Raw genomic sequence first — 19428 nt, forward strand, 5'->3', positions numbered from 1 at the left:
CTCACAGAATCGCAAGTGGAATAATTAGCTCCACCTGTGGACCTTTTAAAATGTGTCAGTGAGTAATTAATACACCTGTGCACCTGCTGGGTTACCTGCAAAACATGCACTGTGTGGGCCCCCGAGGACCGAGTTTGAGAACCTCTGTCCTATATAATAGCCCAGATCTGTCACTCTGTGACTATGTGGATAACGCTGGGCGTGGCTAGGAGCTCTCACTGGGTTAGCAACAGGTCTATCACACCCAGTCCACATCTGATTGGGCGAGAAACACCCTCCCACACAGGTTACATCCAATGGGAGGCTCTGCCCTTTGGCTGCTATGTGTTCCCAGAGCAGGATTAAAAATTGGGCTGATGGAGCTGATAGTCCCACTGCATCTGCAGCAACATACCTTCCAACAAGTTACACATAACAATCGGCACAAATTCTAAAAGGGGGCGTGGCCATGGGTAAAGGCACTTGGCCACGCCCATTTTCTTATGCTTTCAATGGAAGTTTGGAGAGCCAGAAATCGGTACAGACCATAATAAAAAGGTACTGTACCTGCCAAAAAGGTACAGTTGGAGGGTATGAAGCGCTGTAGATAGGGGGAAAAAAATCCTTTTACTGCAGCATCCTATGTCCCTCCAGCATCAACAATCCCCACTCCCTAGCCGCTGTGCAGGTGGAACAATAGCTTCTGCGGTCACCGGCATAGATCATACTTGCCTACCTGACCCTCTCCATGAGGGAGAAAATGCTCTGTTCCTGGACTTTCCTGGTAATGTATGATTGCCATCACCTGTGGTGAGCTAGTTAATTGGGGCGGGATTTACTAAAGGGAAAATGCGGTAAAGCCCCCGTTTTACCGCATTTTCATATGTACTAACCTCCGACCGCCGCGTTTTTGCCCCATAGGGTATCGCCATCTTTTTATGGCGATACCCTATAGAAGCCTATGGGACTCTTACCGCCGCCGCCGGATCCCGCCGCCGCCCCGCTCACGACGACCCCCCCTTCCCCCCGGCATACCTGAGAGGCTGCTGGTGCGGCCCCCTCCTCCTTCTCTCCTGCAGCACAGCCTTGTCTCCTTCCGGCTGCAGGGGGGAGGAGGAGGAGCCCGGGGACTCCCTGCGCACGTCACCTCCCGGGTCTGGGAGGTGACGGAGACCTCCGCTGACCCCCGCAGACCACCACAGACATCATCGCGGGGGCCTCCTATACCGCATTGCGATACTAATCGCATATGTTAGTACATATGCAATTAGTATCGCTGCGGTAGTTGGCGAGGGGCGGCGATGTCTTATAGTACATCCCGCCCTTGATAAGAAAGGTGTTTCACCACAGGTGATCGCAATCATACATTACCAGGAAAGTCCAGGAACAGAGCATTTTCTCCCTCATGGAGAGGGTCAGGTAGACAAGTATGGCATAGATGTGTATGAAAGCGGCACAGCGGAAGGCTTTCACACACGTTTTTTTTTATCCGCCGTCGCTGCTGCGCATGTGCACAACATTACACATCCGGCTTTTTGCCATCCGGTGTAAACCGGGTAGTGTGTTACAGCCCTTATAGCGCCTCCTTCCTGAAACTGCAGTGAATATCATAGTTAATACAGGTTGAGTATCCCATATCCAAATATTCCGAAATACGGAATATTCCGAAATACGGACTTTTTTGAGTGAGAGTGAGATAGTGAAACATTTGTTTTCTGATGGCTCAATGTACACAAACTTTGTTTAATACACAAAGTTATAAAAAATATTGTATTAAATGACCTTTAGACTGTGTGTATAAGGTGTATATGAAACATAAATGAATTGTGTGAATGTACACACACTTTGTTTAATGCACAAAGTTATAAAAAATATTGTCTAAAATTACCTTCAGGCTGTGTGTATAAGGTGTATATGTAACATAAATGCATTCTGTGCTTATATTTAGGTCCCATCACCATGATATCTCATTATGGTATGCAATTATTCCAAAATACGGAAAAATCCGATATCCAAAATACCCCTGGTCCCAAGCATTTTGGATAAGGGATACTCAACCTGTTTTTAATATTTAATAAAGGGACAGAACCGTAGCACTAGCATAACATTCTATATTGTGTGCCTGATAGGGCAAGAGTTAAAGGAACACAATGGTAACACAACGATTAAGATAAGAAGGGAGTGGAAATGGATATCCAGGACTGAGGACTCGAATACTGTAGGATACCAGTGTCATCCTCACCCTCAGATTGGGTGTCCCTGGTGTGACCAGCAGGGGGTGCAGGAGATCCAGCGGGAGAAGTGATTTAAATGACCTCTCCCCCCAGCGTGACCGCTGCTGCCGGCTTCTGCAGAGATTGGACCACGACCACCAGCAGCAGCAGCAGCAGCAGGAGGAGGAAGCTGAGCGCAGCAGTACACACGTGTATGTACCCGGGGCGGCAAGAGCAGGTGTCACTCACGTTATCATGGCTGTTACACCTGGGGAGTGAGTGGGGCTCATGCATAGAGCATCATCAGCCACAGTGCTCGTTATGTGCATGGTCTTTGCGTCTATGTTCTTTATGTGTATCCCAAGCAGTTCCTAGGGGTAGTCTTCAGTTTGCCTGATTGATTTTACTCTCCGTTCCCATTTCTTCCTTGTTTTCCGCTTAATGTAACATTTTCTTATAGTTTTCTATGTTTCTTTTCTTTTAATTATAATTTTACTAGGCAATGTAGTCACTTCATGTTATTAACATATGTATTTGCTTAATGGTATTTATTACCTACGATTATGTAAGTAATCCCCTGCCCCTTGTCTCTCTGCAGCCCGGATTACTGCATGCATGCTGTATACACTACACAATGGTGCTGTGACAGCACTGCTGTCCCTGCTTTCTCCGCTCAGTGAGTGTCTGGGATGCTGCGTCCCTCTGATTGTAGTGGGAGCATATGGTTAGCGGGGTGCCTGGTGAATGAGGGCTTACTGTACTTGTCAGGACTCAGGATAGCTTTGTCTCACTCTAGAAATGTGCACTCTTCCTAAATGCTTGGTTATCTGCAAATGACAGTTTACTACCAGGGTTGTGTTTTATTTATTTTTTATTTGCTCCTCATTGTGCAGCACTAATGATTTACAAATAACTTCATGTTAATATGTTACTTTTGTTTTCAGAATTTTTAAATGCTTTCCAGGCCCCTTTGCTGTTGGGTGTGTGTATCTGGGTACACCGTCATACCTAGCTTTCTGGGATTCAGTATGAAATCCCGGCAGTCAGTATACAGACATCTGAATCCCGACAGCAGAAATCCAGACTTCAAGCGCAGTGTGTCCCCTCATGGGCTCGCTTGCCGCGATTTGGGCTAGGTGGCGAGCTTCGCTCGACGCTCTATTATATGGATCACTATTATATGGGCCACCACCCTAGAGGGAATATCGGGCGGCTGTTGGGATTTCGACCGCCGGCATTTTTCATGCTGTGGGGAATCTGGCGTTGGTAATTCGACTGCCAGGATCCCGTCGTTCGCATCCTGTTTTCTGACCTTTGTTTGCTAAAAAAGTTTAATCGTTACATGTTTTACGCTTCGCTGTAATGTCGCTAATTTATGTAGTTTACACTTTAAATTCTAGATTTTAATACATCAATACAGGTTGAGTCTCCCTTATCCAAAATGCTTGGCACCAGAGGTATTTTGGATATGGGATTTTTCCGTATTTTGGAATAATTGCATACCATAATGAGATATCATGGTGATGGGACCCAAGTCTAAGCACAGAATGCATTTGTTACATATACACCTTATAAACACAGCCTGAAGGTCATTTTAGCCAATATTTTTTATAACTTTGTGCATTAAACAAAGTGTGTCTACATTCACACAATTCATTTATGTTTCATATACACCTTATACACACTGCCTGAAGGTCATTTAATACAATATTATTAACAACTTTGTGTATTAAACAAAGTTTGTGTACATTGAGCCATCAAAAAACAAAGGTTTCACTATCTCACTCTACCTCAAAAAAGTCCGTATTTCGGAATATTCCGTATTTCGGAATATTTGGATATGGGATACTCAACCTGTATACAGAATATAAAACATTTTAAATTGCATTAAGTGTACAAAAGGCATTTTATTGGACAATTACAAAAAAAAAGTCAGATCTAGAGATAATTTTTTTTTTTTTTAAAGATTGCTTGTGTATGCTGGGACTTGTGGTTGCTTAACAGCAGAAAAGCCACCATCCACCAGAGTACCCTGTAACAGAATGCATTTGTGCATAGTGTTTAGTATTGGAGAGCTATTAATGTTTTTTAAATTTTAGTTTCTTACATATGTGAACTTGAAGAGAGCCAATGTGTAAAAAAAATATCTACTGTCTAATAACTAATGCAAAAGAAAAAAAAAAAAAGGTAGTTCTCAAACTCCTTTTACAGTACACGGAGTATTGGTCGTAAGAAAAAGCTAGTCGCCGCTGTAGACAATTGTGGTTTATTGCGTGCCGTTGTTTGGATTATTCACACTGGGTTCTAATAATAAATCATGTCTGCATTAAAGGCTGAAGACGGCCTATGCATGGGCATGTTTTATACTGTAACACGAGCAAAGGTATTTTCATAAAGAGAAGATATAAATGTCCTGTCATTGTGACGAATAAGCTGAAAATAATCTGTTTGAATACGGACTACTGTATCTGAATAGCCCTCTTCTGGAAGTTGCTTACTGTATGTCGGGCACTGTGGTACGCTAGCTCATGCTCAGTACAAGTTGTGTCTCGGTGCTCCCTTACCATATATATTTCCAGACCTCCTTTAATAGTTAAGTTGAGGTCAAGTTACGAGTTGCATGAATGGTATCTGGATGCATTCTTCCTGTATAGGGTTTCAGCTACTGTACTGTGGTAGGTATGAATTGCTCTTATGCCAGAGGAATGTACTATGACATACCAAAAGGTCACAGTAATGTATAAACAGTGAAGGAAGATGAGTTAATGGTCTGCATTTCACACAACTGAATTTAAATAGAAATTGTAGTGTATATTTATGCGTGTGCTCCTCACTGTGGGTCATCACTGGACACATCATGTGCTTGGGTTTACAGCATATCACTGGTGTTTGTAATGCCACCATTCTACTCACCTTCATTTTCTAGAAGGACAGTCAGTCTCTTAAGCTGGGTACACACTCTACGATTTAACTATTGAAGAATGTTTGGTAACCACTGATCCACCCTATTCCCCAAATCGTCCAGGCACAACTGTCTATTTACTGTATCTATCAAATGATAGGATTTTATTAAACTGTAAAGTAGCTGACCTTTGTGTTAAATTCAGTCTAGGTTCCCCGTCTTGGTCCTATTCTCCAACTTAAACATTGGGTTGACAGAATGAATACTGGTCCCACTGCGTTTCAGACACCACCGGATCATGTTGTAGGTAGATAGACTGGATCCTCCTCCTCCCGTGGTGCCATATCTTATTTGTGCTGTTTATTGTGGCCCTAGACTTGATGGATAAATCATCTGCTTAGCTTGGGAAACTGACCCTCAATGTACTTTCACCCTTAAACAGTGGGAATCAATGAATCTTTCTTCTTTCTCCTCTAAGTGCACCAATCATACCAAAACGCATGTTAAACTCTGAAATAGATTGTATTTGACTTCCTCTAAATTACATAAGATATGGCCTGCGATTTCCAAACTGCTTGCATCTCTGCCATTCTGATGGTACCACTTTACTTGTTTTTCTGGAACTTGCATATTTTTACGCCTTTTTTGGATGAAATTGTTTTCCCTTATACAGGATGTTTTAGGCCTCCCCTTAATCCCAGCCCACACCACTGTTCCTAAATCTGCCCATTATGTCCTTGGTTACATTTTAATATCTGCCAGGACCACTATCGCCCAACACCGGAAATCTCCCTCCCTCCATTTTCAAAGGTTATTTCCAAAACTCCATTTCATTTCGAGATGGAGGCTAGAGAGGGTCCTTACTCTACGGCCCTATTATCTCACATTAGGAAGTGACCCCATGGCACGTACAGGATATGTGCCCCCCCCTGCACATTATATTCCATGAAGTCCCCCCTCCTTAAACTTCAGTGAATCCACTGTGGTGGAATTAGATGCCTGATGTATATATTTTGTAACGTCTGGTTTATTGCATCTTTGTAAGCCTGTGGGTGACCTGTCTCTCATCTCCCTTGTGTTTTTGTTTTTTTCCTTGTCCTCCATTTTTAATTTTTTCATATCCCCATAATTTTAATTTCACGTAAACTCAATAAGAAAAATAATTATGAATGTAAAAATCCTGTGAAGCATATTATAAGGCCTGAGATTCATTTTTGAGTTAGGCTGGGTACACACTTAGACAAAAGCAAGAGTGGTATAACTTGCGCCCTGTAGCTGCTTTGCACTGCCTCCCTAGGATCACCACTCCCCAATTCACATACAAACCAAAACTTGGAGTAGTTCACAAGCGCTACAACATAGCCAAAAACTCCTCATGTATTTCTTTGATGTTCAAACAGTAATTTCTTCTAACAGGTTCGCACCTCTGGACTGACCTCCTCTTAAGGGGAACGTACGTCAAAAGGTATCTTTCACACCACCTCTAGTTTCACATGGGATCGCTCTCTCCCTTAGTACGGACGCTCACCTTAATAAGGAGCCCTGTGTGCCTTGAAAGGTTTCTTTATTCAGATCTTCTTATATCACTTTATATTCACACAGCAAGGGATTACCCTCCCCCTTCAACGTGACGCTCACCTTATAGTTAGGCCCTATATTCCTTGAAAGGTTTCTTTCCAACGTATCCTTCCTTGGACCCCTCCTATAGAACAGTCACGTCCTTCCTCAGAACAAATGATCCTTAAGTGCTTATGAGGTGGATATCAGGAAGTCCATCAGGAAATGGTGGTATTTAAAAAAATTTTTTATTCCAAATAAAACACCTTAACCATATAGCAGCACATTGGAAAAGTAGAAAACAAAAACAAATGGAATCCCACCAAAAGGCAGCCTGGGTTTTTCCTCCAATACTCCCCTAGGAGACAAATCAGGGAAATACTTCCCAATAGTCCAAAACCGGGGGAATTTTGAGATCCCTCCAATAAATGATCCTTAAAATAAAAATAAAATATTAGGTGTAGGAAAACCTTACCACCCAAAGTTAAAAACACTGGTGCCAACGCGTTTCGGATAAGCCAATCCTTCCTCAGGGCATATTGTAGGACTCACCCAGTCGGCCTTTTAAACCCCACTGAGCTCTTCCTTTCTTCTTCTCAACCAATGGGAGAACAACAACAGTCTATCCCACCCAAAATACATAATTATGTTCTCCAATTTATATACATTGTTTACATTGTGAATCCATTCATCAATATACATCCAAATCATAAATAAGATAAAAACTTAATCATAAAAAGACCATTTACATCCTAATTGGTGAAATAGAAAGTCCGTCATGGATTTCTCAATACAGACTACCTCTATAGCTTTCAATTAGGGGCATTGTCCCTAAACTGGATTAAAGGTCCATGGTTTCGATGCTGTCCCAGAGACCTCCCGTCCAAACACTTCCGGTAATCTTAGGTGTACATCCGTCACTGTCCCTCTGTAATCCAGGTCCCGCGGCATGCACATCGCGTTCCCAGACACAAACGACCTGCCGTCCCTCCTCACGGACCCAGCGGTGACGCACTTCCGGGCAGATGGAACGCAAACAGGAAGTGAATGCGGAGAGCTGGAACGCATCGGATTTCTTTCGCTCTGATAGTGTACATGGATCTTGAATGCTCCCAACTTGAATCACTTTTTACGTTGTGGTTAAACTTTATAATGCACACAAGATGTGGTCTCTAGTGAAGAGGGGAAACGATCACAAAGAGAAGAGAATCCATTAGAAATCAGCCTATATAAATGACTTATTTTTCAATGCATTTTAAACTTCAGCATTTATGCAGCATTAGGTTGGATCCCCCATCACTTCACCTTTTTACTGAACCCCCTATATTTGGTCACTCAAAATATCTCATAGAAACCACTTTATTTCAAAATCCACGTTTAACCCTTTGGGAACCATGGTTCCCAACTCATATATGGTCCTCATTTCTATTCTTGCCTATGTCTGTGACATTGCGCAAGATTCCCCTGCAAAAAATATCATTCAGTGTGTACAAACTGAACGATTTTGTTTTCGTCTCTCTCGACGGTGACTGCATGCACCCACATCCAGGTGCATGCCGTCTCGTACAATATCTTTAGAGTTCAAGTTGAAAACAGATATTCTACCTCGTTAACGACCCGCGGGAGTGCGCAACGTTAATGATATAGAGTATACACACTTGCCGATGATCCGCCGGGTGCACATTGGTAAGTTTGTAACCAGCCTTAGTTAGATTTTACACATGAATGTCTCATTATCTCGTGAGCTGTTGGCCAAAGGGAATGTGGTGGATTTGCTAACCTGCATTTTGTCACCAGTGATTTGGCATCTTTAGTCTGATGGAGTAAGAGACAGAAAATAAAAAATGTCTGCCTTGTTTTTACTGTTGCCTCTTTGAATCCATCAGTCAAAGTTACCGTTCATGAAATCAACCCATTTATCTCCTGATCTGTTAATTGTTATCAGCTGAAGTTGGTGTGAGGCGGTAAAATCCAGAATTGCATGATTGAAGGAGATTAGTGCGCTATGTCACAGTAAAAGTAATAGAGATGACCTGCACCATAGAACTTTTTTTGGGGGGTTTCTGTACAGAATAACCTAAACCTGTATGAAATGTGTTTTTGGTCTGTTCTCTGCATGTCTTGGGTCTGTCTACGCTTGTCCTTTTCTCTTGCTGCCCTCTGCCTTAGGAATGTATCTGACAGGTTATCCAATGTACTGTACGCGCTGTCACGTATCTGCCTTCAAGCTCTGCTCTCAGCTGTTCAGTCACTTATTTATTTTCCTTCTTCTTAAAGGACTTGTTCACTCCTGAAGTCTGTCCTTGTAGCTCTGCCATAGGCTGCTGTGCCACATGGTTTTCATTTGTATTCTCATACATGTCACATTAACGCTTTGATTTTCAAAGGTCTTTTTTTATTTTTTTTTATAAAGGCATGCTGTACATAAAAGGTGTGTGTTTATGAAGTGATACTGTATACTCTACATGGCCGGAAGTATGTGAGCACTTCTGCTAGTTAGTATTTGCCCGTAAATGGTGTTTCCATGGGTGAGCAGCCGCACACACCACCTGGAGTGTTGGAATGCACACTAGTATTGGACTCCGGAGCTGGGACACAGTGTTCTCTGGTGTGACAAATCAGGGTCACCGTTTGGTAGTGTGACAGAAGAATGTGCATTTGGCTAATGCCAGGATGCTGGTTTCTGGATGATGTGACCTCAACCAACACCAACACCTTTGAGATGGAATGTAACTCAGATCGCGTGTCAGCCATTATTGCCCATCATCCTTGCACACCTCACTAATGCTCTAGGCTGAATGGATGTGAATCCTTGCAGCCATGCTCATACCTCCAGAGGAAAGATTTCCCATGGGAGTGCAGGCTATTGAAGAAGCAAGGGGGGGACTAACTGTCAATGCCCAGGCCAGCAATGGGCATGATTCAATTCGAAGACTCTTGAATAGCGCTGCAAATTAGCTTCTTCTATACAGCGTCCTGAGACACCCGACAACATGATTTCTTCTCACATCCCTGGAGGGGTGCGAGCAGAAATCTGCCGAAAGTGCCGGCGCGATGCCCATTTCTGCCCTTAGCGCGGCAGAAACAGCGTGACGCCAGGCACTTAAGTCTGGTGCTATTCAACGGTCTTCTAATTGAACCGTGCCCAATATTTCCCAACTTCAGTCCTCGGGGAACACTAACAGTGCATGTTTTCCAGGTCTCCTCATAGAATCACAAGTTGAATAATTGGAACCACATGTGGTTCTTTTAATATGTGCAAGACCGTAAACACTACACCTGTGCTCCAGCAAGGAAATATGGACAACATGCACTGTTACTTTATCAACATAAATCAGTCAGGGTTGTCAAGATGGAAGGGATAGATGGGAAGGCTGAAGGAAGGTGCTGGTTGGGAAGGGAGATTATGGTGCAAAGGGAGGTGATATCCTGAGGTATAGATTACATTTTATATGTGGAGTGTGTTGTAAGTCGAGGATTGAGAGAGCTGTAGATAGACATACGAAGGAATCGGAGGATAGTGAAGAGGTGACAGGAGCTTGAGTACTGACAGTAGACAGGGGTTTTGATCGAAGACTTTGGGGAGGGAAAGGTCAGCTCGATAGGAATAGTTTTAAATATTACATGCAGTAGAAGCCCACAAGTGAGCCCAAATTCTTCTAGTGTGCTTGGGAGTCCGAGTGCACTTTTGCCAATGCCTGGTGTGTTTGGAATATAAGGACTGAACATGTATCTGTGAAGATGAGTAGTGACAGCTGGAGCAGCGGTGCCCTGAACAGAAATAATGGTGCTTTTGTACAGGACATGGAGAAGGACTTGCATGCACCAGCTATATAATCCTTTTATTTAATGTCGGCGCAGTAATTTAATACAGAAAATGGTTTTAATAAAAAACATATACTATGAACACACACCTAGAAATTCCCGGTATGACCTAGAATAAAATGGTAAATAACCATTGTTAGAGATAGATAAAGTAGAAAGCACAAGACCACTAATGGTTATATTACTTGTCCTGACTTAGCTGAGCAAATCCCCCCCCCCCCAGTGGGAATACTAAATTGCATCTATAATCAATATTAAATGGTGCAATTTTAATTGTCTAATTAGTGTCTAAAGTGCAGCTATTCAGGTTCTGGATCAAATCATGTATTTAGACATTCATAGTTGATGATTAACCGAATGCAGTTGGCAATGGTATGGTTAGTTCAATATGGAAAGTAACCCTTGCGTAGGTGCTAGCCTTGAAGTATAGCACACAGACAATATTTTTAAAGCATTTTTTTTTTAGATGACCGATTTTACGTTCTCATGTTTATCAGCAATTGGATTCGATTATTATTTCTCTTTAACTCCCAACTTTTTAGATCCTTTTCATTTTCAGTGGTTTAATGTTTGGAGTGTTCATGTGCTTTATTAGTATGGCATGCTAAAATAAGTCTGGAGGTGGTCCTTCCACAACCCCATCTGAGGTGGCTTTCTATTGGTCTGGTTAGTAACTTGCCTTATAGGCTCTGCAACATTATATTTTTGCAGTTGTGCCCACAGTGTTAGTGGTGGAGTATTTAGAATTGATCGTAGCATTGTAGAGAAGTTTATATAAAGAAGCAAAACCTTGTAAAATGTTGTGGTTTCTACAGTAAATAGCCAGTTGGATGCTGAATTGTTCTGCTTAGGTACGTAGTCATGTCAACATTGAGAATGTCTACATCATCTGGATGTTGACAGTGAAAATGCTGACGTTGACCAGGTGTACACTTTTAATGTTGACATTGTGTTTGTCATCTGATACAATGGCGACCTACAATGTTAGGGTTAGTCTGCAGTTAAGGTGACAAAATGCAATGTCCACATGCAGACTGTTGACAATTATGTCCATGACACCATTCAGACCATTACGATATTACGGTGTTGACATTCTGTACATCATCCTTTTGTTCTTTATGTAATCATGAAGTTCTATGCATCAAAAATGCTATTAAAGGTGATCGGAGCTATGAGCATGAGTGGAAACAGGTGGTTGATTTTATCCTGCAAAGGGTGGTATCCTGTTAGCCGTGGTAAATTACTACTGCAGATTACCTTGCTTGGGGCTATCCAGTTAGCCCGGATAATGGCATTTATCAGTGAGTTTTTTTTTTTTTTTTTTCTGCATCAGGCAGGCGAAACCAAATCTGTGATAAAAAGCCTTTTTTGTTACCTCATTCGTGGTTGTGAAAACACGTAGGTCTGTGTTTTTTTGTGGATAGCCCGAAAAAAATATAATTGATAATAAACACACACTTTTTTTTCCATGGCTAATTGGATACCCCCAAAGTGTCAATGTCTAGGTAGAGATTGTAGTCACTAGCATTAGAGGAGAGGAAAGGATCTTTTATAAGTATTTAAAAGGATGTTTTGTTGAAAAACAGGAAAGGTCACACTTTGCTAGTTAGTTTTTCAGAAATAAATTGCAAGTTATTAACTTTATTTAAATGAAGCCAGATTAAAACGGGATAGATTGATTCAGAAGTTCCATAACCAAGGGCGCTTTAAGAGAGGTGGAGGCCCGTGTCCAGCCTCCTCCGTTCGGGCCCCCTCCTCTCTCCCTGGAGGGCTGTAGAGTCTGAGCTCTAGATTGCTCAGACTCTACTGTGCATGCGCAGAACTCCGTGAAAATGGCAATGCACCATTTTCACAGGGGACCGTGTGCACAGTACACACTGCACCCATTATAGTTTCGCCAGTGCCCATAGCGCTGGTAGAGAAAGGCGCTTGGAATTTTAGGTGTCATTTTGCCTCCAGTGTTTGGAGTAATGGGTTTCCTTCCTGAAGATGGACTACATCTACCTGCATTCTGCAGCTGTAAATTACAGGGCAACCGTATTCTAAGTTTTTAAAGTTAAATCAACTAGACCTTTGTAAGGTACCCATTATGTCCTGTGTTTGTCATGTTGGCATAACTGAATGTAACATAATGGGCTGTGAAGGTAGGACACTCTGCAATAAATAACGACCAGACATAGGAAGTTTATACCAACGCATGGCTTTTATTTTTTGTTTTATTTTGTAGGTTTTCTGTGGGAAAACGTCTGTTTCAGATAAAATCTAGCTAATATAGGCATAGTATAATCTGTAACTTTTCAATGACTTTGACATGCCTTGCCGTTTTTTTTTTTTTGTATTCTTGTTCTCGCTAGTTTTTTTTGGGGGGGGCATATTTTAACAAATGTATTTAATAAATCTGCCATCCTAGGGAGGTATCCAATTAGAGGCAATCAATTTAAATAGCCTAATATTGCGATTTTTGACCAATGGTCATTATCACGCTGTCCAATTAGAGGCCAATTGTATTGGCCGAAAACGGACTTGCAATCGTGCGATAACATATGGGATCTCTGGAATAAGATAGATATATACAGTTGTGCTCATAAGTTTACATACCCTAGCAATGAATTTGTGATTTTCTTGCCAGATAATATGAATGATAACTCACAAACTTTTCTTTCACTCATGGTTAGTGGTTGGGTGATGCCATTTATTGTCAAACAACTGTGTTTACTCTTTTTAAATCCATAATGACAACAGAAACTACCCAAATGACCCTGATCAAAAGTTTACATACCCTGGAGATTTTGGCCTGATAACATGCACACAAGTTGGCACAAATGGGTTTAAATGGCTACTAAAGGTAATCATCCTCACCTGTGATCTGTTTGCTTGTAATCAGTGTGTGTGTATAAAAGGTCAGTGAGTTTCTGGACTCCTGAAAGACCCTTGCATCTTTCATCCAGTGCTGCACTGACGTGTCTGGATTCTGAGTCATGTGAAAAGCAAAAGAATTGTCAAAGGATCTGCGGGAAAAGGTAATTGAACTGTGTAAAACAGGAAAGGGATATAAAAAGATATCCAAGCAATTGAGAATGCCAATCAGCAGTGTTCAAACTCTAATTAAGAAGTGGAAAATGAGGCATTCTGTGGAAACCAAATCACGGTCAGGTAGACCAACAAAAATTTCAGCCACAACTGCCAGGAAAATTATTCGGGATGCAAAGAAAAATCCACAAATAACTTCAGCTGAAAAAAAGTGGTGTGGTTATTTCAAGATGCACAATAAGGAGGCATTTGAAGAAAAATGGTCTGCATGGTCGAGTCGCCAGAAGAAAGCCATTACTAAGCAAATGCCACAAAGCATCCCGATTACAATACTCCAAACAGCACAGAGACAAGCCTCAAAACTTCTGGAACAAAGTCATTTGGAGTGATGAGACCAAAATTTAACTTTTTGGCCACAACCATAAATGTTACATTTGTAATGGAGTCAACAAGGCCTATGAAGAAAGGTACACCATTCCTACTGTGAAACACTGAGGTGGATCGCTGATGTTTTGGGGGATGTGTGAGCTACAAAGGCACTGGAAACTTGGTCAAAGTTGATGACAAGATGAATGCAGCATGTTATCAGAAAATACTGGAGGAAAATTTGCACTCATCCTCCCGGAAGCTGCGCATGGGACGTACTTGGACGTTCCAACATGACAATGATCCAAAACACAAGGCCAAGTCGACCTGTCATTGGCTACAGCAGAATAAAGTGAAGTTTCTGGAGTGGCCATCTGTCTCCTGACCTCAATATCATTGAGCCACTCTGGGGAGATCTCTCTAATTATTTTTTATTAGGCAGATGAGATACAATACAGGAACAAGCAATAGCATTGTGTCAAAATATTCTTGCAGAGTCATAAAGAAACAATGAACATACCCTTGGGGGCGATCAAGAACTGAAGTAAACAAAGTACTGTGGACCCATATTTTATCTAGACAAAACTTATACTCATCAATTTTCAAAATATTATGAGACAGTATAGGAATAGAAAGAGAGGCAGAGGGAGAAAAAGAAGAGAGGGAAGACAGGGACACAAGATCAAAAGCAAGAGGAGGGGAAGAAAAGTAGTAAAATACCGAATGTTGAGGGGAGGTGTGACCTGGCCGGCCCCGTCCGAACGGAAAGAGCCGAAAAAACGTTATGTGGTAACTTACATTGTTTGGAGATTACGATAGGGCCGAGCCCTATTAATGGAAAGGTGGAGAGGTCTTGAAAAAGGACGTCCATGGTTCCCAGATCCTAAGAAAGGCCTCAGAAGAGCCCTTTAGAATGCTAGTAATATATTCCATAGTATAGATGTGCCATATCTTCCCTACAATTTCTCCCAGAGTGGGAGCCTCTGGATTTCCAGGCCGATGCAATAGCACATCTAGCTGCCAGGACCATATGGGTGAACAATTTAGTCTGACATCGCGAGGCCCCAGGCACTGACACAGAGAGAAGGAAGTGCTTGGGTCACATGGGGATGGAGATCTCCAGGATCGAACTAAAGAGGGATCCCAGTTCCCTCCAAAGGGGGAGTAGTCTAGGGCATTCCCACCAAATATGCAAGAATGTGCCATCCATTGTTTTACATCTCCAACAGAGTGGAGATGTGTCTGGAAACATTTTAGCAAGTCGGTGGGGACATAATACAATCTATAGAAGAGCTTGTACGCATTTTCCTTCGCTCGAACACAAATGATGCTAGGCTAGTGTAGATATCCGTCCACTCCTCAGAATCAAATGGGGTCATTTCAATTCGGCAACTTATGAATAGTGCCGGGAATTAGCTCCCGGCGCTATTCAATTCAGCTCCAGTTAAGTCGGCGATGTCCCAGTCTTGCCGACTAAACAGGTTGAATTGTCGGGAGAACGGGCATTCTCCGACTTAACTCCCCAGCGCGAGGCTGATTCCCGACCGAATCAGCCTCGCGCCGGCCGCGAGGCAGCACTTTTGTCGGGTTTCTTCTCTCATCCCCCGGAGATGAGAAGAATTCCCGACAATTGCGGGTAACTAGCAGCAGAATTGAATAGCGTCGGGAGCTAATTCCCGGCGCTATTCATAACTTGCTGAATTGAATTTACCCCAATGTTTCCCCCAGATCCGATTCCCACGCCCTTTCATGAGGTTCCTTATCTAATTGTTCTGGGGTTACAAGTGATTTATAAATAGTGGAAATAAGTCCTTTAGCCGAGTCCGTGTGCATTGCAAGGACTTCCAAAGAAGTTAACGGCCTATGATTAATTTGTGTAAGAAGCGTGGAGTGGAAATGTCTGCTCTGCAGGTATTGTAAGACGAGTGTATGAGGCATAGCAAATTAAGATTGTAGATCTGCAAAGGATGGAAACAGTGAGTCTGAGGTCTGATCATTTAATAGTTTAATCCCCTCCTTCCACCAATGTGGTAAGGCATTAGGGTGACGGCCTGGCTGAAACACGGGGTTATCAAATAACGGGATTAAAGGGCTAGGGAGCGGTGCCAAGTGGAATTTACGATTAGCTAAATCCCAGACGTCTAATGAGTGGGAGATTACTGGGTGTGATTTAATGGAGCGGGGGCGTGTTGAACAGGGGAGCCATAATAAGGAAGAGAGAGAGAGTTCAAATTAAGAGAGTCGGTCTCAATTGAGACCCAGACCCTCTCAACTCTTAGGGTATTCCATTGGGTACATTGTGCCAGTTTGGCCGCTATATAATAGGCCTTGAAGTCTCGGACCCCTAGGCCACCCTCCGAGGTATGTTTTTGCAGTGTAACACGTTTCACTCTGGGCTTCTTTTTGGACCACATGAATTGGGACGTGGCGTGTTGAAGGTTTTTAAAGACATAAGGCGGCACCCAAACAGGGAGGGTTTGGAACAAATAGAGGAGTCTGGGCAAAAGGTTCATTTTAATGGCGTTGATACGGTCGATCCAAGAGCTATAATGGCTTCCCCAGTTTTCAAGGTCTCTTTGAAGTTGGGCGAGCAGTTTGGGGAAATTGGCCTGAAAAAGGTGAGAGTAATTTTTGGTTATGGCAACTCCCAGGTATGTGAGTTGCCTCGTATTCCAACGAAAACTAAACCCATGTGTTAGACTATCTTTCATGTTTTGCGGGATATAAAAGTCTAAGACTTCAGTCTTATCAGTATTAATTTTATAGCCAGAATGTGCACCAAACTCCTCTATTTCCAGAAAAAGATGGGGCAAAGAGTGTACATGGCCGGAAATTGTAAGCAGCACGTCGTCTGCATATAGGGGGTAATTCCAAGTTAATCGCAGCAGGAATTTTTTTAGCAGTTGGGCAAAACCATGTGCAGTGCAGGGGGGGGGGGGGGGGGGCAGATAAAACATTTGCAGAGAATTAGATTTGGGTGGGTTATTTTGTTTCTGTGCAGGGTAAATATTGGCTGCTTTATTTTTACACTGCAATTTAGATTGCAGATTGAACTCACCACACCCAAATCTTTCTCTCTCTGCACATGTTCTATCTGCCTCCCCTGCAGTGCACATGGTTTTGCCCAACTGCTAACAAAGTTCCTGCTGCGATCAATTTGGAATTACCCCCATAGTGCAATTTTGTGCTCAACAGCACCCACCTTAATCCCTTTAATAAGTGGGTTGGCTCGAATCCGCGCAGCAAGGGGTTCTATAGATAAAGCGAATATCAGTGGGGAGAGCGGACAACCTTGCCGCATATCATTAGCAATTCGGAAAGACGGAGACGTCACTCCATTGGCAAGTACAGCCGTCCTGGGATTGTTATATAATGCCGTAACTCCCTGAAAGAAGCTGCGTGTAATCCCCACCTGTTGTAGCGTATGAAACATAAATGGCCATTGAATCCGATCGAATGCCTTTTCGGCGTCTAATCCCAGGACCAGAGCCAACTTATTTTGTTTGTGTATTTCATGTATCAGATCCACCGTTCTACGCATGTTATCTAAGGCTTGACGCCCTGGTATAAAACCGACTTGATCTGGATGGATCAGTTGAGGGAGTAGGGGCCCCTGCCTGTTAGCCAACAATTTTGCATAGATCTTGATATCAACATTTAAAAGTGATATGGGCCTATAATTAGCAACCAGCTCAGGATCACGACCGGGTTTTGGGATAACAACTATACTCACTCTGGGGAGATCTCAAACGTGCAGTTCATGCAAGAAAGCCCAAGAATTTACAGGAACTGGAGGCTTTTTGCCAAGAAGAATGGGCAGCTTTACCATCTGAGAAAATAAAGAGCCTCATCCACAACTACCACAAAAGACTTCAAGATGTCATTGATGTTAAAGGGGGCAATACACGGTATTAAGAACTGGGGTATGTAAACTTTTGATCAGGGTCATTTGGGTAGTTTCTGTTGTCCTTATGATTTAAAAAGAGTAAATACAGTTGTTTGCCAATAAATGGCTTCACCCAACCACTAACCATGAGTGAAAGAAAAGTTTGTGAGTTATCATTCATATTCTCTGACAAATGGCCAGCATCTCCAGGTAAAGAGAGATTGTAAGGGGATGCGGTTAGCATCACAGCAGTCAGGATGCCAGCGGTCATGTGACAAATGCCTGAATCTCTGTGCCGGAACGCCAGCCACTGACATCCCGAAGGTACGTATTGGGGTCACTAGTATGGATAGGGCCCGTTGGGGTGTGTGTTTGTTATGGTTGGGCACTAGAGGGGGGGGGGGGGGGGGGGGGGGAGTGTTAGCTCTAGCCGCCGCCACACCCCTTCCCCAATTCTAGGCCCTAGGCGCCACCCCTGGCGGGTTAGGTTATGGGTCAGGGAAGGGGTAAAATTACTCCACCCTTGTCTGCATTCTCATTGTCAGGATGCTGGTGTAACATGTATCGCACCCATTGTGAGGATCATATCCCTACATTGTTAATCTTCTCTGATTATTGTAGCGTCAGGTGGGAATTCTTGTTTTCTTTCCAGTTCATTATAACTGGGAATAATAATTCATGTCTGGTACTTTCAGTAAAATTACTGGTGGTTGCTGATAGCTTGTGTGTGTGTGATACCCCGCAGTTGTGAGGTATTGCTTAAAGAACATTCCCAGATGCAAATTATACATTGCAGTCACAAACTATTAATGTACAGGTAACTGTGATTATGGTTATCTTGTGGAGAAATGCTACTAAATGTAGGACATTTTTGAATTGTGTAGATCCCAGTGCTAGTCACGTGACGATTGCAGCCTTTAAGTGCGGGGAGCTAGGGCATGCTATTTAGCAGAAATAAACCGCTGAGAGAGGCTGCAACAAGCTGCTGTGAGCAGACTTGCTGAGACTTGTGGTACCACACTGAGAATTCTGCTAAAGTGAGAGCTGTTCAGTGTCTAACTACCCTGGCAGGTATTCAGGGTGGCCCCGATGTCTGAGGGCTCCACTCCCTAACCGGTGTGCGCAAGGACCAGCCTACTATGCAGCTCTTCCGTGTCTGACCATACCAGTCTGCTGCGAAGGTGGAGAGGAGAAGGATGGAAGGAGGGAGATCCATATTTTTGTGTAACTTCCCATTTTTGATGTTTACTATCTTGTATTAATAGAAGCTACCAGGAAAACAACCTTCATTATGTAACAATGAGGCTGCAGAAAGTTTTATTGAAATCTGTTTTCGATTACAAGTTGAGTAAGTATGCACTTGTACAAAACACCAATTTTTATCTCCACAATCCATATGTGTAATCTATACTAAATAGAGAAGACTATGCATACTTAATTACTTTAATTGTCTCCTCTCCACGAGAAACCCTGCAAGAAACATCGAGGGCGGGGTTGGACTGTCAGGTCATTAGGCCCCACCCCATATGCTAAAAAAAATGCCAGCATGTTACAGGTCCAGGGCAAGGGCAAAATGATGCTATTCACTGCTTTTAGATCTGCCTCCTCTACAATGGCATTGCAGTTCCAGTGATTATCTCCACATTCCTGCTTCGCTAGTAAGCGAGTGG

At 42.8% G+C, this 19428-nt stretch overlaps 1 protein-coding gene across 2 annotated transcripts in view; it reads left to right on the forward strand.

Moving 5' to 3' along the window:
- The first annotated feature begins 2303 nt into the window (after positions 1–2303).
- The window catches only part of MTUS1 (microtubule associated scaffold protein 1), a 460214-nt gene continuing 443089 nt past the window's right edge, over positions 2304–19428 (forward strand). Inside the window, exon 1 of one of the 2 annotated variants that reach the window (XM_063920828.1) lies at positions 2304–2404. The gene's annotated coding sequence lies outside the window, so the exon portion shown is untranslated. The remainder of the gene's footprint in view (positions 2405–19428) is intronic. The other variant, XM_063920830.1, reaches the window with a different exon arrangement.

This window comes from Pseudophryne corroboree, chromosome 1 (genome assembly GCF_028390025.1).
Source record: "Pseudophryne corroboree isolate aPseCor3 chromosome 1, aPseCor3.hap2, whole genome shotgun sequence".
In the NCBI taxonomy this organism is placed as follows: domain Eukaryota; kingdom Metazoa; phylum Chordata; class Amphibia; order Anura; family Myobatrachidae; genus Pseudophryne; species Pseudophryne corroboree.